We start from the raw sequence: 19821 nt of genomic DNA on the forward strand, positions 1-19821 counted from the left end.
CCAAACTACATATGTTTAAGAACAACCAAGAGGAGGAAAAAAACCCAAAATTCTTCCTTGTAACATGTGTCTTCTGAACTTGGAGCTGATTATTTTTCTTCCACATGGCCTGAGGTCTTAGAAAGGACACCCTTTAGGGAAGATACAGCATGATTTGGGGAAGTTCGAGCTACTGGAGACAAGGACAGGAAAAGGGTAGTGCTTCAAGAAAAAAATTTCAGCCAAAGAGAAATATCACTGGGTCACATAGAGAAAAGGGAAACAAAATCGTACTGCAGTCTCATTAAAGGTTGGCTCTGTCTCTTGAAATTCAAAGTTAACCAAATAAAATGTTCTTTCATCATGCATCTATATAATCCACAGAACAGGATGAAATTAAAGAAGATAGGGTAAAATTAAACCCCACTTTAGAGAGTGAGAAGGAAAAATAGGTCTAAGCACAAAGTAACACATAGTCTTCAAACATAGTGGAGGCAAAACTTGATGGGCAGAAAAATAGGACTATTTTTTTTTTCCAAAGAGTGAAATAAAAAATGCCAGGGACATGGGTTACAGAGCCCGTTCTCAGACCTTTCTCATGAGCATCAACCTTGTCTCAATAATCTCTCCCGGGCATATCCTCAACCATACTATATCTCTCAAAGTAGAACAATTTTAGCTGGTTTAGTTTTGTAAAAAGCTTTCTTGACCACTTTGACAAAAGTGGACATGGATTTATTTTTGTTCATATGGAATCCTGTGGAATAAGAACCTCAGCTCCATAGTTCCTGAGTAGTTATTCTATATTTTCTCAGACTTTTAAAACTTGATCCCTAAGCTATTAAGAATAAATCCAATCTTACCAATAATGTTTCCTTTATTTTATTTCAAGATTAAGTTACTACAATTTTTTTTTCTTCACAGGTTTAATAAAGCAGATCTAGAAATAAATTTTTCCAGGACTCGTCTTTTGGAAACTTCATTCTGAGACACAGTTGTTTTGGAGCCATGGCTGGGGCGAGACCCTGGAAGGAGCTGAGATGCAGGATCTTGGGTCTGTTGTGTAACGGATGCGTCTCAGTTTGCACAAATGTGAAAAGGGATATGGGAGGAATTCTGAGTCTGTCCAGGCTTGAGGATTTAGTCGCTGTGTGTGCAAAAATGTGTGATGACGGCTGCACAACTGGGTTGAATCTCAGTTCTGGTGCGTGTTAGCTCTGTCAGCCCGGGTCAGGGGCTTGCCCACTCTGCATATTAATTTCCTGCTTAGACTGGGGCTATTAATAGTTCTGGTATTCCCCAATTTTTGAAGGCTTGCTTTACACCATTTCACTTTTCTGAATGACCTCGCATGAGTCACCTATTTTTGCTAACAGAAAGAAATTCAAAGAGAATTTCTGCTTTAAAGGAAAAAAAAAAAAGGGTGAAATTAGTGTTCAGCATCTGTTTTGCAGAGATCCCTTCTAGAGGTAACCCACACCCCAATTAGAGGGGGTACGTCTCCACCAAGCTCCTTCCCTGGCACAACACTCAGCATCCGGGGATGAGGGCGCTGCGCTGTGTCTATGAGCATCTGGGCTTGATCTCAGTGTATTTTGCTCATCCGTGTGCAAGTTGTATCCTAAATAAGTGCCTCTTCAGTTTACATCATTTCAGTTTGCAAAAGTTTTCAGAGGAATACTCTACTTTCAGATATCAGGGAAATTGGTATTTACCTTCTAGTATTTTTGCCAGGGTTTACATGAGTTTAAAGAGGTAAACGACTTAGAGTGTATTTAATTCATAATCTATAACTGTTTGCTACTGTTATTGCCCTTGACATGGCTATCATTAGGGTCTCAGTTGATTACATTATTTTTATTTTTTAATGTTGTTCCTCTGAACTGGAGAAGACTGGGAAACAGCAATTTTACTGTTTTTTTTTTTAAGTTTTTGTTAGGCTCACAGCTGAAAAAACACTGAAGAGATGAAGGATTCCGGACACTCTGGTGAAAACACAAAGGCTTCTTCGGGGCCTCCTTTCTCCTGCGTGTGAGGACAGTGGCATTTTGACTGAACGGAGGAGCCCTTGTCAGCTGTCCGGGGAGGGTTAACTCACACCTCGGCAGGAGCCCCATGCCATTAAGTCAGGGAGAGTAATGAAATTTCATTTAATTTGTCAGGAAGAAAGTGCTAATGTTAAAAGGCATTTAATAAAAAAGGGAGAGATTCTTTGAAAGGGAGTCCTTAAGTAATTACTTCAAGTGTCTTAGGCCTCCTCACCAGAATATTTACATTAGTGTCTTACAGAGCCAGTGTGTAATTAAATTAGTGCAGCATTTACATTCCCTGTAGTTTTTTTTTTTTTAAGGAACTATGATTTTATGAATAATATGCCTTAAAAGAGAGAGAAAATGACTTGATCTAATAAAATTAGATGTTAGTGTTTTTTCAAAATGTTTTAACCTAGAGAATTGCTGAATGAAAGTTGTGTGTGTGTGTGTGAGGGGTGATCTCAGCATGGGGTGACTGTGCTCTTCCCTCATTTCTACTTGGAAAGGTGCCATCTCTTATTTTTGCAGACCTGACATGGAAAGTCAAGTCAGCAACCGTGGGCTGGCGGCATATGGCTGTGGCCAGCCTTGTCTAGGCTGGGTTCTCTTTTCAACTAGTCTGGGAGGAGAAGATGGAGATGCACATGCGAGGGAAGGGAAATGCTCGTGAAGCAGGGCGAGTCTGCTCCAGCAGCATCACGGCTCCTGTGAGCACAGGCAAGTTCATCCCTCTCACCACCAACAGCCGGAGGAGATCACACACGTGCTAGGATGGTGGGCAGCCCACAGGCCACAGTCAGACAGATTTACACCTCCAAATCAGGTCACATTATAGGAAAAAAATCTTCAACATTTCTTTGAAGTAGTCTGGTGCTTCCCAGGTGGCTTAGAGAGTAAAGAATCTGCTTGCATTGTAGGAGACCAGGGTTTGATCCCTGGATCAGGGAGATCCCCTGGAGGAGGAAATAGCAACCCCCTCCAGTATTCTTGCCTGGAGAATTCCATGGACAGAGGAGCCTGGTGGGCTACAGTCCATGGGGCTGCAAAGAGTCAGACTTGACTGAGGGACGAACACACTTTAGTTTAACCTGGTGCCATTTCCAAACTGATTCATCAAAAATCCTTATGCCTGAATTTGTGCACAAATATCAGGCGAATGTTTTACTTTTATCAACTCTGTCTTCTGGGAGTGTGTCATGGTATGAACATAAATTGCTAAGCTGAAGATAGGTATGTAAAGCTGTATGATGGGAGATGTGGTTATAAATCTATCTCATATAGTTGATTGGAAGGGTAAATGAGGTTGGGTTATCAGAAAAGTTTGTTAACTATAAAATGCTAATAGTTCTAGATATTTTTATAACAGCAGTTGAAGTGGTTTTACTAAAATGCCAATCTGATCACATCTCTTTCCTTACTGTCATTCAATGGCTTTTCCATGGCCCTCAGTGAAAGCCTGAACTTTTTAGTAAGTCGTGAATTGCCTCTGTTAACTTCTAAAACTCTCGTCCTTCATAAATCTTCTCTTCAAAATATCAGGTCTTAAAAGTATAAGAACTCCCTCACCTCTGGACCTTCACGTGAGTTTTTCTCTCTGTCTAGAGCTGCGCTACCTAGTACATTAGCTACGAACCTGAAGTGGCTATTGAAATTGAAACTAAAAAAAATTAAAATGAAATACATTAAAAATGTACCTTGCACTTGGCACATTTTAGGCACTCAATCATCATATGTGGCTAGTGGCCACCATCTTGGATGGTGCTGTTATTGATTATTCCATCCCTGCAGAGATTTCCCTTGGACATCACAGGTCTACAGTGATCAGAAGATCCCTACCTTCATTAACTTTACAGCTTAGATATCCTTTCCACAAGGAAGTCTTTCCCACACCCACCCCGTGCCTTAATGAACTGTTGGATTGTCCTCTCCAATATCCTACCATATGGGAGTTACCTGGGTGCTGATGTGAATTGCCTGGGCAACCACGAGCTCAGTGAGGTCAAGGACTTATCAGAGTATTGTTGTTCAGTCACTCAGTCATGTCCAGTTTTTGATACCCCATGGACTGCAGCATGCCAGGCTTCCCTGTCCTTCACTATCTCCCAAAGTTTGCTCAAATTCATGTCCATTGAGTCGGTGATGCTTTCTAACCATCTCATCTTCTGCCGCCTTTTTCTTTTGCCTTCAGTCTTTGCCAGTATCAGGGCCTTTTCCAATGAGTCAGCTCTTCTCAGCAGGTGGCCAAAGTATTGGAGCTTTAGCTTCAGCATCAGAATATGGACCACCATCATGTTGCCCCCTTAGAGAAAAAATGGTAACAAAAGTATTCATTGAGTATTTCTAGGTGCCACTCTATAATTTGCATGTATGCCCTCACTTGATACATGAATAAGTGCTATTTAGCTCAGGGCATAAGTGGGGACTAGCTGTCATCTCAATGCAGCAAATGAAGAGCCTGAGGAAGACTAGACCTAAACCACTAGCCCAAGTCTTGCAGATCTGGAGAGGAGGAGTGGGAGCTAGAACAGGCGGTCTGATGGCAGGTCTTACACCACGCCCCTGTTGTTAACACCCACACCGTTTTGTTGAAAGAATGTGGAGTACCCAGGCACAGGCATGAAAGTTGACAATAGTTACTCTTTCATAACAACACTGTGTTTTAAAATTATATCAATTTCCCCACCAGCTTGAGGATAGAAAGTGTTTTCTTTTGATAAATGATTTGCACTTTCTTCCTTCAGGCTCTCCACTGGAGTGGGGACAAAAAAGGCAGAGTATACCCGCTGTACAATTAAGAAACAGTACGCTTGCCTGGATGGGGTCACTAAGAGTCAGACACGACTGAGCGACTTCACTTTCACTTTTCACTTTCATGCATTGGAGAAGGAAATGGCAGCCCACTCCAGTGTTCTTGCCTGGAGAATCCCAGGGACGGGGGAGCCTGGTGGGCTGCCGTCTATGGGGTTACACAGAGTCGGACACGACTGAACCAATTTAGCAGCAGCAGCAGCAACATTCAGAGAGGGGAAGCAAGATGAAAGCCTAGTGGGCTAACTCTGTAAAGTCAAAGTCAGACAGTCTTGGCAAATGTTCAAGTGACGTGATGTACGTGGGCAAGGGACCCAAGTCATTGACTTTGATTTTTCTTGGCTCTAATGTTTTCTTTTTCTGATTGCCCAAGTCATATTAATTAGTGGCATCATTTCTTTCTCATAGCTGCATGTGTTACTGATGTTAATTGTTAGATAATGAAATAACCAGACATTGTTTTCAACGAATTAAGATGATGTCTATAAATAGGTTCCCGCTCAACATTAAGTTTCATGGCTACTTTATCACTGCAGCTACTGATAAATCAGTATTTTAGCTCTCCTCATTGACTATTATTGTTGCTGTTATTATTTCAGATTGTATGTTGAAACCACAAGAAAAGCGTCTTTTAAAATAAACGTATTTAATACAAAATTTTGGTTAAGTGGGATTCTTGTTATGACTAAAACTGAAGACTTTATATCTTTCTTCAGAGTTCAGATACATGAGGAAATAGGGGAAAAGCTGTATTCATTGAGTCCCCAGTGGGATTGTATTCTATTTTGTTAGGAAACTAAAATATTAAAATGGGAAATTTTATGTTCTATATTTTGTGAAAGAAAGTGAAAGTGGAAGTCGTTCAGTTGTGTCTGACTCTTTGCGATGCCATGGACTGTACAGTCCATGGAATTCTCCAGGCCGAAATACTGGAGTGGGTAGCCTTTGCCTTCTCCAGGGGACCTTCCCTACCCAGGGATTGAACCCACGTCTCCCGCATTGCAGGGGGCTTCTTCACCAACTGAGTTATGAGGGAAACCCTACCCTGGGGGCTTCCCTGGGGGCTCAGTGGTAAAAAACCCATCTGCTAAGCAGGAGAATCAGGTTCAATCCCTGGATTGGGAAAGAAATTGTAACCCACTTTCAGTATTCTTGCTTAGGAAATTCAATGGCCAAGGAGCCTGGCAGGCTACAGTTCATGGGGTGGTAAAAGAGTTGGGCATGACTTAGTGCCTAAACAACAAGAACAACAGTACTCTATGAACTTTACATATGTTGACCCATTTATTTCTAGTTGAAAATCTGTAAGACTATTATGTCCATTATACAGAAGACAAAACTGAGGTGCAGGACTATGACAAATTGCCCAAATCATATGGCCAGTGAATGACAGAGTTGGGAGTTGAACTTAATGTAATTTTAGAACCCACTTCTTAACCACACTGGTCTTTCTCACCTCCTCATCAACAGGTCCAGATACACACATATAATTACATACAGATGCTTTACACACACAGGAAATTTAAGAATGACCTTTCTAAAGGAACAAGAAAAGCAGAAAGATCCTCCCGTGTTTTTATTTCAGGATAGCATCTATGTGCCAATACAGTTTGGATTATTGACACATTTAAAAACAGAAAACTTGTGCCCATGTCTAAATAGGAAAATGCAAGAAAAGATTTCTGGTAAAATTTGATGCATTTACCTGGTTTGATAAATAAAGAGATCAGTTTAAAAAAGAATCAGAATCCTTTGAATACTTTTAAAAATTCTATTATAACATCACTTTTGTTCAAGAGGAGCAAAAAGCGTTAGAGAACTATTCTAAGTTGGTGTCACTTAAGTGAATTTTGATCTTTAAATAACCATCTGTATTTGGCTACCATCTGATATTGGTCTGTATAGAGCTAAATTTACAGTCCCTTTTCCCAAACATAAAGAAAAAAAGAGCAAAACTAAGGCAGGTTAAAAACACGTTCTATTAGTAGCTGCTTCAACCAAAACACAGGTATCAGTTTTTCTTCCTCATCATAGTGTCACTAATGACATTTTGCAAATGCGGATTGCATTTTTTTCTTCTGAGCAATTTATAAAGAAGGTATAGGGGTTCATTCTATCATTTGACCAGCTTAGTTACTTAACAAGACTGACGGAAGATCCAACCTGATCAGGTTGACTGTAATCCAGCCTTTAAGTGAGAAGGAATAGAAAACCCAGAAGCTGTCGAAAGGTCCATTGAAGTAAAAGGAAAACACATCCCTGCTTCTGAAGACCCTGAAATAATTTGGGAAAAAAAAAAAAAAAGTGATCAGTGGTTTTGACTCTAAAGCTTATTCTAAGGTAAGGAAAGAAAAGAATCAGAAGAGACCACTCTGCTTTTCCAAAGAATGCTTTTTGGAAAAGTAGCATTCCATGGAAGTACATAAAACAGCCAAACCTTTTAAACACGACTCTAACAATTGCTAACATTATGTAAACTCCTGGCAAAGAAAACTTCAAATGATCAAAAATCATGTTTGCGGTATTTAAAACACACACACACACAACATATAGAAATGGGAGAAACAGATTCAGAAGAAATGATTTGTAAGGATGTGGTTAAAACTATTTATATACCGGGTTCTATTTGTTTTACAGCTCGTGCTGCACGGACAGCATGAAAGGTTATCTTTGACAAGGTTTTAGCTATTATTTTCTTCCAGTGAAATGGTATTTCTTGAGAAAAAAAGGTCTTTGGAACAAAATAACAATAAATCCTGATTTAGATACATAAACCTGCCATTGATATCACATAATATCAGTGTTCTTTCTCACTCGATACAGGCGTTTTAAAGATAAATGGTAAACCTGAACTGGAAATCCATCTGGCCGGCTGCCTGCTCTAATGAATAACCCCACTTTGGCGCGTGCAATGTAAGCAGAAAGTTCTCTCCCGGCCTCTTTCGTCTGTCATGAATCTACGAGACAGCCGACATAATATCTGGGCGACAACGGTGTGCTAACAGTGCAGTGAGTTCCATTTTCTTTGCTTTCTATTGATTTTCACTTAATAACTGGCGAAATACTAAACGTCCGCCCTGAGTACCTAATAAATCCTGCCTGAGCTTTTTATTGAGGAGAATTTAATAAAAACAACCATTGCGGCTGAGGGATTTTTCTTCTGGACAGAACATAGGGGGTAGGGGACATCAGGGTTGGGGCAAGAGGAAGCCATCTGATTTTTTAAGGGACTTTCCTTCCCTTTGGAAAAATGGTACCCATGTCAAGGACGCCTGTGTGTTTGAACCAGGGTCCGCAGAGAAGATGCTCTAAGTTCTTCAGGCTGGTTGTCTGGGGAACAGGAGGAAAAGGGATGCAAAGACTTGGCCAGAATCATCTTTCTGGTCCCCATGGTGTCCTCTGATACCTTGCTTCAAGCTTCAGTTACAGACTTCTTCATTGTTACCAGTAGCTCTCAACAATCTTTAGAAATGTGCACTTTACTGTACTATGTAATCCTTATTGGGAATGTGATACTAGAAATACAAAGTATGACATGCTTGCTGAATCCTTGGATACCTTTAACAGAATTCTAGATATTTTAAAAAAGTAGGTAAACATATAAGGGAGAGAGTACATACAAATTATTCCATTTAATGCTAATTTGAGGCTCACAAATTTACTTGTGGGGCAAAGAGCTCTATTTGTGGCTTTTTAAAGCCCAAAGAGAATTGGAAAGTCTGGACTTTGCACCCGTCACCATTGTCCTCTGCATACACTTCTAGAACAATTTCCACTGTTGATGCTCGAGGAAAACCTCTTTATTTTGCTATGTGGTCTTTTAGAAGCTTTTCACAGCTATGACTCCCTCCTCACCCTTTATGTTCTAATTGATCTTGAGGCTATTTTCAAATCATGGGGCTTGGTGAACAAGTACTTTAAAATCTCCTCCTGTGTGTGCATTCACTGTGTTCCATACTCAATAAAAGTCCTAACCAAGAATCCACATGTTTAGAAAAAATAAAAGTAGAAATATAATTTAAAGTTTTTTTAAAAAAACAAAAACAAAAACAAAATCCACGAATTTTCAGTTTGAGTATCAATGTTATAAAAACCACAGTCACCATGCAAAGCAAACCCTGACTCAGTTACTTGTCAGCAACTCTATGACAGCTTTTCCTGCAGAACCTGGGGACAGAGGCAGTATGACACAATGCAGGTTTATGCCAAAGGACCTCAACTGAAATCCTGGCTTTCCCTCCTCTGAGGTTTGGTTACTTTGTCTATGAAATGAGGATACTGTTGCCCAACAAGCATGGTTGACATCACCTTGGTAAAAATCAATAAATGTATGGGTGCTGGACAAATGATGCCCATTTATTTCACTGTTACCCCAATGACAAACTGTGGTTAATCAACTGGGCTATGGCTTGAAACTGGCAAAAATCTCGGAAATCTCCCTTGTTGCCCTCCACAGTTTACAGATGAGTTAACTCTCTTCTCAAAAGGAGCTCGTCTCAAAATTTTTGCTTAGAAGAAGTCCTGAGGTAAACGGTACAGTCTGGGTGATGATGTCATATCAATGTGGGTTCATTAATTGCAAGAAACTTGGAGGATGTTGACAATGGGGGAACCTGTGTGTGTTTTGGGAGAGGAGCGGGGAACACTCTGTACTTTCCTCTCAGTTTCACTATGAGCCTAAAACTGCAGCAAAAATAAAGTCTATTAAAAAGAGAGAGAGAGAGAGAGAATAAAGAATAGCAACAAAACGAAGATTCCCTGAACATAGGAATACTCAGTAATATTTGCTTTTATTATTTACAAATGTTGCTTAATAATAATCGAAATCAGGTTCTGACTCTTTACAAAACAGAAGTCTGATCATTATTCCAGTGTAATTCTCACTTAATATAGACATTGACACCTTGTTGTTAATCCCAATTTTTTTTTTTTTTTTTTGACAGGGATGGGATGGGGTGGGGTATTGGGTCCTTTCTTTCTCTGGTTCTTAGTAAAAACTAGAGTGCAGTAAAATCTTTAACACTTTTTCTTTTTCCAATCATTTTGTTTTGCCACTTTTTCAGAGGAGAGCTTTCTTCTTATTCTTCTTCTTTTTTTAAAGATGCTTATGGAACCTAGTCTGTTCTGTTTTGGTTCCATCTAATCAAATAGGCTAAACAACACTACAGAAAATTCAGCAGGGCCTGTGCTCATCCCCGAGCTGAGATTTTGGAGAGGTCATTTCTGACTTGAAGCTCAGGGTTTTGCAGGGCTCTTGGTGTTCACTTCCTCCAGTGGGTCCACAGAAAGGTGTATTGCTATTCGGATAATGTCTTCCCCTGCTCCACAAAAGGTTGTTGTACTGAGCTGTGATTGTGACAAATGATTTACTATTAGGAACATTCTGTAATTATTGTTCGGTGGGACCGCAGACCGATACATCATTAACATGATAGACGGCCTTTTATATCAGCAAAAATAACTAAATTAATAAAAATGGCTTCATTCCAAACCCTGTCAGAAAGCCAATACTCAGAACAATCAAGTAGCAGTGATACCTGAGAAAGCCATAGTTTATATCCCCCAACAAATCATGTTTTATGCATAAGTAGTAAAATATTTGTATATATAATCTCTATAATATAGGTCTGTGTAACAGAACAGATTTTTATAGATATCAGCCATAAACAAAAATAGAAGATGCTTAAATATTCTGTCCCAAATGATTTAGATTTAAATTTATGCCTTTATGCAATCAGGTTGCAGTTTTAGAATATTAGAATCTGCCTATGACGTCTTTCTTTCAATTCTCTAGCATCGGGAAACAATTAATGAGGATCCTGCAAACTAGAATGTCTTTCCTTGATCGTTCTTCCTTCCCTCCTTCCCGCCATTCTTTTCATCAACAAACTCCTGATTTATGCTTTCAATCCTTAGCCTCACTTATTTTTTTACCCTTTCACACAAAATTAAATATTCAACATTTTATGAGGAAAACAATTTTCCTGCACCCAAATATCTCAAAGCCTACAACAGTGCTTTACTGAGAACAGTCTCCATAGCACCAGATTTAGGCCCTCTGAAAGAACTGACCTATTGATAATGATATTTGTAAGAAACAGCACAACAGCATTTGGTGATCTTAACTGACGATGGAGAATTTTTGTGTCTGCTAACCTTGTTCAGAGGTCACTAGAGGTGGGAACATCCCAGGCGGTGCTATAGCAGTAAAGGATCCGCTTGCCAATACAGGAGACGTAAGAGACTTGGGTCCAATCCCTGGGTCAGGAAGATTCCCTGGAGGAGGGCATGGCAACCTACTTCGGCACTCTTGCCTGGATAATCCTATGGACAGAGGAGCCAACACAGCACATAGACAGCTAGGACTTGAATTTGCCAAGAAATCAGGGAAGGAATAAAATAGAATTCAACTGTTCTCTTTTCTGCTATTTTCTTCCTTTCCTACTTTCTCTCTTTCAACTTATTTTGTCCACAATCCCTGTTCAAAACTCTTAGGGTAAAATGTGCTTTATAAATCAGAACCATTAGGATGTTGAAAAGTAACATGGTACACATATCCATACATTACCCTCCTATCACAAGTGGAGTCTGGAGTTTCATATATGAATATGTCTGCAACAACACATATGAACACTCACAGTAAATGGGCGTAAAGACTACACAGAGCTTACATCAGTCTGGGTTACATTTTGCTGTAGTCTTAAGTGCCTGGTGGCTCAGATAGTAAAGAATCTGCCTGTGTTGCGGGATACCCAGCTTCGGTTCCTGGGTTGGGAAGATCCCCTGGAAAAGGAAATGGCTACCCACTCCAGTATTCTTGCCTGGAGAATCCCATGGACAGAGGAGCCTGGTAGGCTACAGTCCAGGGGGTTGCAAAGAGTCAGACACGACTGAGAAATTAACACACACACACAGGCATGCCCCCAACACACACACGTACACACGGGCGCACACACACACACACACACACACAGGCACACACACAGAAAAATACCTGTTGATTTACCAAAGATTCTTAGATTAGGAATTACACAGAGGGGATTGTATGCATATCTACACAAACCAACACTGAATATTCAGTTAATACAATTTAGACTTCAGTTCAGTCGCTCCATAGTGCCCAACCCTTTGTGATCCCATGGACTACAGCAAGCCAGGCTTCCCTGTCCACCACTAACTCCTGGAGCTTGCTCAAACTTTCCCCAAAATAAGTAAACTTACTTTTGGATATCTAAAAAAAAAAAAAAGATTTTTGCTTTTTTAGAGAAGTTTTAACTTCACAGCAACATTGAGTGGGATGCACAGAGATTTTCCACTTATGCCTAGCTTCACTCATTATCAAAATCCCACCAGAGTGGTACATTTGTCTGAATCGATGAATCTACACTGACAGATCCATATCACCCAAAGTCTATAGTTGACAGAGTTCACATGGATATGCCTTATCATAGCACATTTGTTCTTTTTCAGGGCATTTCCACTCTTGGTAGTAACTTAAAACATTAGAAGTTGCCATTAAGTATATGATCAATAAAATATAGTTTATTCATTGAATAACTGATATTGTAATGCTATTGATATTTCAATATACTCGATACTGCCGTTTAGAATTATGCCCTTGTTACTTCATTCTTTTTATTAGATTTTTTTTTTTATTTTATTTTTAAACTTTACATAACTGTATTAGTTTTGCCAAATATCAAAATGAATCCGCCACAGGTATACATGTGTTCCCCATCCTGAACCCTCCTCCCTCCTCCCTCCCCATTCCATCCCTCTGGGTCGTCCCAGTGCACCAGCCCCAAGCATCCAGTATCGCGCATCGAACCTGGACTGGCAACTCATTTCATACATGATATTTTACATGTTTCAATGCCATTCTCCCAAATCTTCCCACCCTCTCCCTCTCCCACAGAGTCCATAAGACTGTTCTATACATCAGTGTCTCTTTTGCTGTCTCGTACACAGGGTTATTGTTACCATCTTTCTAAATTCCATATATATGCGTTAGTATACTGTATTGGTGTTTTTCTTTCTGGCTTACTTCACTCTGTATAATAGGCTCCAGTTTCATCCACCTCATAATTGTTACTTCATTCTTGTAGAGAAATTTTGAATGACTTCCTGCTTCAATCCTTGTCTAACTCTATCCACTGCCAACATTATTTACAGTAGCGTTCATGCTTTTTGGTGGGCTTCTCTGGTGGCTCAGATGGTAAAGAAATTGCCTGAATTGCAGGGGATCTGGGTTCCATCCCCGGGTTGGGAAGATCCCCTGGACAAGGAAATGACAACCCACTCCAGTATTCTTGCCTGGACAATTTCATGGACAGAGAAGCCTTGCAGGCTACAGTCAGTCCATGGGAGTTGCAAAAAGTCAGACACAACTGTATGATGAACACTTTTCATGCTTTTTGGGAAAAGGTGCAAACATAGTCTATATTTGCTTACATATAAGATTTTTACTAAATAAAAACATGGCTTAAAAACAAGATTGCGGTCTAAAAAGACTTGGAGAAAGCTACTTATGATAGCTCACATCTTCAGATTCTTGCAGCATAAGTGAAATCAGTCCAGAGGCTGGTCAACGTGATCTAGAATTACAGTTCAAAGTCCCTCAGATGATATTAGAAATCATCCTAAATCTGAAAGCAAAATAAATGTAAAAGTGATCCAGTCAAGTACTGTGTGAGGTGAGGAGCGGTGTGTAGGTAAAGGATGCAGAGAAACCTTCTCTAGACAGATGGGGGAGATTGGGCGATTGTTTTTATAGCTAAAGCTTGATTGAGACCTATTTTAAACCTCATCTTTTCTGCGTTGGCCTTCTCTTAAAGGAAGACAAATGCCCTTGAAAAGGCGTCTTAAAAGTATGATTCACGGACTTGGGAAGAATTACAGGATGCAGACGGCCGAGAGTGTGGTGCCTCCCCCGAGAGGAGTTCACATTTCCTTCCTCTTAATCTGAGTGAACCATTAAAAAGTTACTTAGTTCCCTGGAGACCCTTCCCAAGGAATCTCCTAAAAGGAAATACCCTGCACTGGAAAGGTAATTTACCTAGACAGGATTTAAAAAGCCAGGTTCCAGTTCAGAGATACCCAGGGACTTCACAGCAGCTGGTGTGTTATGCTTTTATGGATTCTCTCCTAAATTAGTTAACAAATCAGAAGTAGGCTGAACAAGAAAACACACATACACACACAATTACTCTTGTAGACTTTATTTATTGATTCTTCCATGCAATTAAATCCTACATATGATAGCTTCACAGCTATTGGAATATCAAACTGTAAATATGCAATCAATTGATTAAGCCTGAAAACAGGCTCATGTCCAAGCAATACATGTTTTGTTTTCTATTCTGAGAATGGTCTTAATTATTTTATCTAGTGGGAAAACTATTTTCTTCGGGATAGGCATGTGGGAGGGGAGGAAAATTCTGTGTTCTGGACCTTAGGGAGTGCTGTGGTAATTTCATGTCTGAGGTCTTTGGGAAGACAGACTTAAGAGCTGATTCCCTTTTATGGCAAAATAACTTATGAATTTGTCTTTTAAAGTCCACTGGAAATGGAGCATGGTTACAGAAAGCTGCAGCTGTGAATATTTGTAAAGCAGCTTGGTTTCCCATCTCTGGCAATTCCCTGTTCCCAGCCTCCATCCTCAATGAGTGTCTTATCCAGTGTTGGAGTTAATGATGGAACAGGAAAGAATGAATGAGAATGTTGGATCATATCAGTTCCTAGCAGCAAACTCATTTCTTTTCGAACGTTTTGTAGGCAACAGATAAGCAGTTGAGCCCTGCCTGACATTTATTAGGGATTTTTGCATTTCCTAGGTCCTGGCTCACATCGGAAGGAATTTTACTGATGGCCGTGAGAACTCTGTCATAATTCCTTACTCAAATGGCATCGCGATTCAACATTTAAAGACTCTCTAAGCTGATTAGTTAAAAGTTTTCTTTATAAAAATGGAGAAGAATTATAAACAGAAATGCGGAGAAATTAGAATGCTAGTCCTATGTAAAGAAGGAGCTAGTCCTTTACGTAGGAGCTAGTCTTATGTAAAGAAGATTCTACATACTGAAACACAGATGAATCCAGGAGACTAGCAGGAAATCACATTATCATCTTTCACTTTTCTCTCCTGAAACTGGAAGGACTAGATTCTGAAATATTTGGGCTTAATAAACAACCACCATAAGAATCCTTTTTCCTCCAAGAACTTCACATTTCTCAGCTATAGGGCAGAGTCCTGATACCATACATTATTACAAAGTAAAGTCAAGCAAGAAAGAAGTGTTGGGAATACTTGGATCTGCATACTTTTAATGAATATAAACTCTTTAGCATAGGAAACGAAATGCAAATCACGGGAAAATGTATGATTCTATTTACCAAATAGTCACAATCAAGTGATCTGATTATAGGGCAAAATTAGGAGAGACATTTTAAAACTGTCTTTGTAGTGTCATTGAAAATAATGAAGGTATTTACATTTGATAAGCCATTTATCTCATTATTTCTTGTCCAATGAACTTTGCAAAAGAACTAAGAAAAATTCCACCCCCCTTTTTTCTTCCTTTTCATAAAACTCGATCCACAGGCCTGTATATTATATTCACATTTTTTGTCTGTGTGTGCTTCCTTTTGTGTTTTTTGGCTGCACTGGTGGAATTTTCTATGATAAGAGGACCACCAATCCAGTGTGCGTGGTGTGGGGTTGGCCCAGTCAAGTGGGCCCCACTGGGCCTTCAAGGAAAAGGGCCAGGAATTCATAGGGCTTGATTACTGCCAGGGCTTTTTCTGATTTTAAGTGAACTGTGCTCTTCCTAGTAAATCAACGCCTGGACATTAGAAATTTAACTTCAACTCAGAGAAGTGAGCAGAAGCTCTGTAAAGAAGCCACAACAATGCCTACATGAGATTTCTCCCAGCTTGTTTAAAAGTGAAAAGAAGGTTATTGCCTGAGCTATGAAAAGTTTTAAACACACTTCCATAGTACAGTATATAAGCTTAAGTAAAAGTGTCTTCCTTTATAAAGGAGAAACATTTTGTTGCTTAAAGCTTTTGGTTTTGTATTCAAAACACATCTGGCCACCATACCTATTTTCTTTAATTAAAAAAAAAAAGTTAAAATCAAGATATCAGGATTCTTCCAATTCTGATTACTCTATTTACCATCTGTTAATGTAATCTAATTTGGTAAATATTTATAGGCCACATAGGTCATTAAATCATTGGGTTAATGATGTGAGAATAAAGGAGATGACTTTGGCCAAATGGCTTAAATGGTGGGTAACCAATTTTATATTTCTATCTTAATATGGTCGTCAGTATTCCTTCTTAAATGTCATTTATTTATTTAAATTCTTGGCCGTGCCACATGGCACATGGGATCCTAGTTCCCTGACCAGGGGTCGAACCTGTGCCCTCTGCATCGGATTCTCAGAATCTTAACCACTTGACCGCCCGGTAAGTCCCAGTATTTCCTTCTTAATGGTTTGGTTTCATGACTGAGACTGATTTTTCGTCTCTCTTTGTACCCATACCAGAGAAGGCAATGGCACTCCACTCCAGTACTCTTGCCTGGAAAATCCCATGGACGGAGAAGCCTGGTAGGCTGCAGTCCATGGGCTCGCTAAGAGTTGGACATGACTGAGCGACTTCACTTTCACGCATTGGAGAAGGAAATGGCAACCCACTCCAGTGTTCTTGCCTGGAGAATCCTAGGGATGGGGGAGCCTGGTAGGCTGCCATCTATGGGGTGGCACAGAGTCGGACACAACTGAAGTGACTTAGCAGTAGCAGTTGTACTCATACCCTTCAATATGTGACCTTGTCATGTGACTAAAGGGGGAGTATATGGACTGTCCTTTGGCTTAGGTTCCCCACGTGGCTTGCTGTGGCTGAAAGAACAAGGTGGAAATGATGGTATGCTTTAACAGGCTTTGGAAGTTTCTGCTTTGCTTCTTGTGCTTCTGCTGCGGCCTTGAGGAGCATGTGCCTGGTTCCAAGAGGAGGATGAAGAACAAAAAGACTGGAAACATCACATCTGGGTCACCCCAGCCAAGTTCAGCCTGAGCAAGGAAGCCTGCACTCACCTGGAGATTCACAAGTGATAATGAACAGTCACTGACTGTCTAAAGCCACTGCCTTTGAGAGTGGTTTGTTGTACAGCAGCAATTATCTGATACAGTAAGACTCATTTGTTCACTCACCCATCTTCCAACATCAGTTGGACACCTAACAAGACCCCAGTTCTATGTTAGTAGTCTGAGATACAAAGGTCTAACTTCTAGGGGAAAGAGGTAAAAGGAACAGCACATTATATACATTTGCAAAGTGCTGAGATGAAAGCATATTTTCGGGGCTGTGATGAACCCCATAGGGTGCTACAGAGCGCCTTCTGGAAAAGGAGAGATAAATATAGAGGAATTTTAAAGAGTAGGAATTGGGAGGGCTTCCTTGGTGGCTCAATGGTAAAGAATCTGCCTGCAGTGCAGGAGACACAGGTTCCATCCCTGGTGGGGAAGATCCTCTGGAAAAGGAAATGGCAGCCCTCTCCAGTATTCTTGCCTGAGAAACTGCATGGACAGAGGAGCCTGGTTGGTCTCAAAAGAGGTGAACACGACTTAGCAGCTAAACAATAACAACAACAGGAATTGGGAAGGCCCTAAGTTTAGATTTTGAAGAGGAGAAGGATAAAAAAGCATTCTATGTTGAGAAAGCACACAGCGTTTGTCAATATCCTATTGCTGAGAAAGATCCTGGTACGTTAAGGGCAGAATGAGGAATTTCACACAGTCAGGAACTATATCTCTTATTTTCTTGAACTCCATATGGTTTTTAACATGGCAACCCTGGGTAAAGCTCAAGAGTGCCTTGATGATATTGTTGATTAATGTCTTGAGAAGAAACTAGAGATAATGCCTGAGCAAAGTCACCTTAAAATTTCCCAGCTCTCTATCTAAACTCAGACCTAACTTCTTGAGAATGTCAGACTTAGGCAGGAAGCCTTTTGATTATTTGTGGTGTTTTTCTCTTCGCTTCCTGCTTTAATCTTATAGCACAGGGACCAAGCTATTCTAAGGGGAACCACTTCCTTGGTATTTTTGGCATGTCTCTTACCAGGAAACTGGTGGAAGTGTCAGGGGTACCCTTTTCAAGAGATTTCCACTTGAACCAAGGGGGGTTGCATCTACTTCCTAACCATCCAAGGCTTTGGCCATTTGTGGTTTACTCATGTTCACTATCATGGAGATTGTTGAGAAAAACTCAGGAAGTCCTTAAAGGTCCCAGAACCATATTTTCTTAGCTGTCAAGTTATAACTCTATTATTTACAAGAAACTTTTTTTTTTAGAGATATATTGAAAATTAGTGTGTTTCAATTGGAAAGAAGCTCTGAACTCATTGGGTCCAGTCCTCCCCATTTACCAAGTTGGATGAGCCTGTTCTGGGTGCAAAGTAGTAATAACAATAATAATGACTGATTCAAAAATCTCATTAATTAAGGACAAAATGGAACTGAATCTCTTGGCTTCCAGGCTAGCGAGTTTAGAACTACACCCTCTTGCACTTTTTTTTTTAATGAAACTGTTTTCAAATATTTATTAGAGCAAACATTTTCCTGGTTTCTTTAGAATTATTACTCAGCATCACTATTCATTCATTCTGTTTTTTCCTTTGATTATATCTTTATTGTCATTTAACACAGTCCAAAAGTTCCCTACCTGTAAGAGTTCAGATTTTGTGTATTAAAGGCATTCATTTTAATCAATTTTCTACCTTTGAGTTTTTTATTTTTATCTTTACTATAGTTGATTTACACTGTTGTGTTAGTTTCAGGTATATAACTGCCTGAATCAGTTATACATATTATATACATATATTTATACATATGTGCATATATACCTATATATATCAATTCTTTTTCAGATTATTTTCCCATATATGTTACTACAGAATGGTGAGTACAGTTTTCTGTGCTATATAGTAGTATACAAGTTTGGTATTCTAGATAATATGTATTCTTGATTTCTTATAGAGCTCATATTATCTAGAACCCCAAACCTGATTCACAAACAAAACTTATACAAAGAGATAAACAAAATATTCTAGTGTCTTAAAACAAGAAAGAGCAAGTCAAAAGAGAAAATGTCATCCAGGGTTCCCAAAAGAACTGAAAGAATGAGTTTCACAGGTAAGGTGATTATTCTGCAGTGGCAAAATGATTAAGGAACTTGGGATGGAGGTGTTTGAAGTGGGGAAATGGACAGGAAAGGAAGGAGAGGAAAGAAGACACTATGTCTTTAAATTGAATTGAATGTTCTGTGACTTTAAATGAAAGCTCTTCTGTTGTTGGGCAAATAAATTTAAACCACTTAACATGGCAGAGAAGGTCAGGCAAGCTTATTATAGTGATCATAGCGTTACAGCTATTGCCATTGACCGCTGCTCTCCGGAATCACCAATAATCAGAGACCACAAGCTGTGTTTGCAGAGAAAGGTCATCATTCATTTTTTTCAAAGCATTAATATCTTTTGTTTGTTTGGCTCAACATGAAACAGGAATCGATAGAGGTAATTCACAGAGCAATTAGCCCCTCATCTGTCAAACGGCATCTGGGTGTATTTAACAAAAAGACCTTTGGAAAGGTTTAAAAAGGAAGAAAGTGCCTATACCATCAACGATTTATATTTTCTACATGACATGTTGTGTATGTATCTGTGAAAAGGGGGGCCCTGGGACTAAGAAAATATACATAAAGCATGCTATAAATCTGCACTTCAATGTTATGATGTTGCAGTGTAGAGATAGACCAAGAAAAGCTTGGATTACATTCTCGCCTGGATCCTGTGAAGAGGGCAAACGGCTTGGGGTTTTATATCATCGCCACATGCAGCCTTGATAAAGGAATTTCACAAAAAGAAGACCTCAAGGAAAAGCTGGTTTGGGGAGGTTAAGGAATTGGGAAAGAACAAGTGCTCCCTCTTGACATCAGA

General features: G+C 39.7%; 1 long non-coding RNA gene across 2 annotated transcripts; it reads right to left on the minus strand.

Moving 5' to 3' along the window:
• Window positions 1–913: 913 nt before the first annotated feature.
• LOC129634439 (uncharacterized) lies at window positions 914–11134 on the minus strand. 2 transcript variants are annotated; one of them, XR_008705637.1, is made up of 3 exons: window positions 10977–11134; window positions 3966–4311; window positions 914–1376 (listed from the first exon to the last, which is right to left on the minus strand). It is a non-coding gene; the product is annotated as an uncharacterized LOC129634439 (long non-coding RNA). The 2 variants fall into 2 exon arrangements; XR_008705638.1 differs by lacking the exon at window positions 10977–11134 and adding an exon at window positions 6984–7094.
• Between the last annotated feature and the right edge of the window lie 8687 nt (window positions 11135–19821).

The sequence above is a fragment of the Bubalus kerabau genome, chromosome 19 (assembly GCF_029407905.1).
Source record: "Bubalus kerabau isolate K-KA32 ecotype Philippines breed swamp buffalo chromosome 19, PCC_UOA_SB_1v2, whole genome shotgun sequence".
NCBI classification, from domain to species: domain Eukaryota; kingdom Metazoa; phylum Chordata; class Mammalia; order Artiodactyla; family Bovidae; genus Bubalus; species Bubalus kerabau.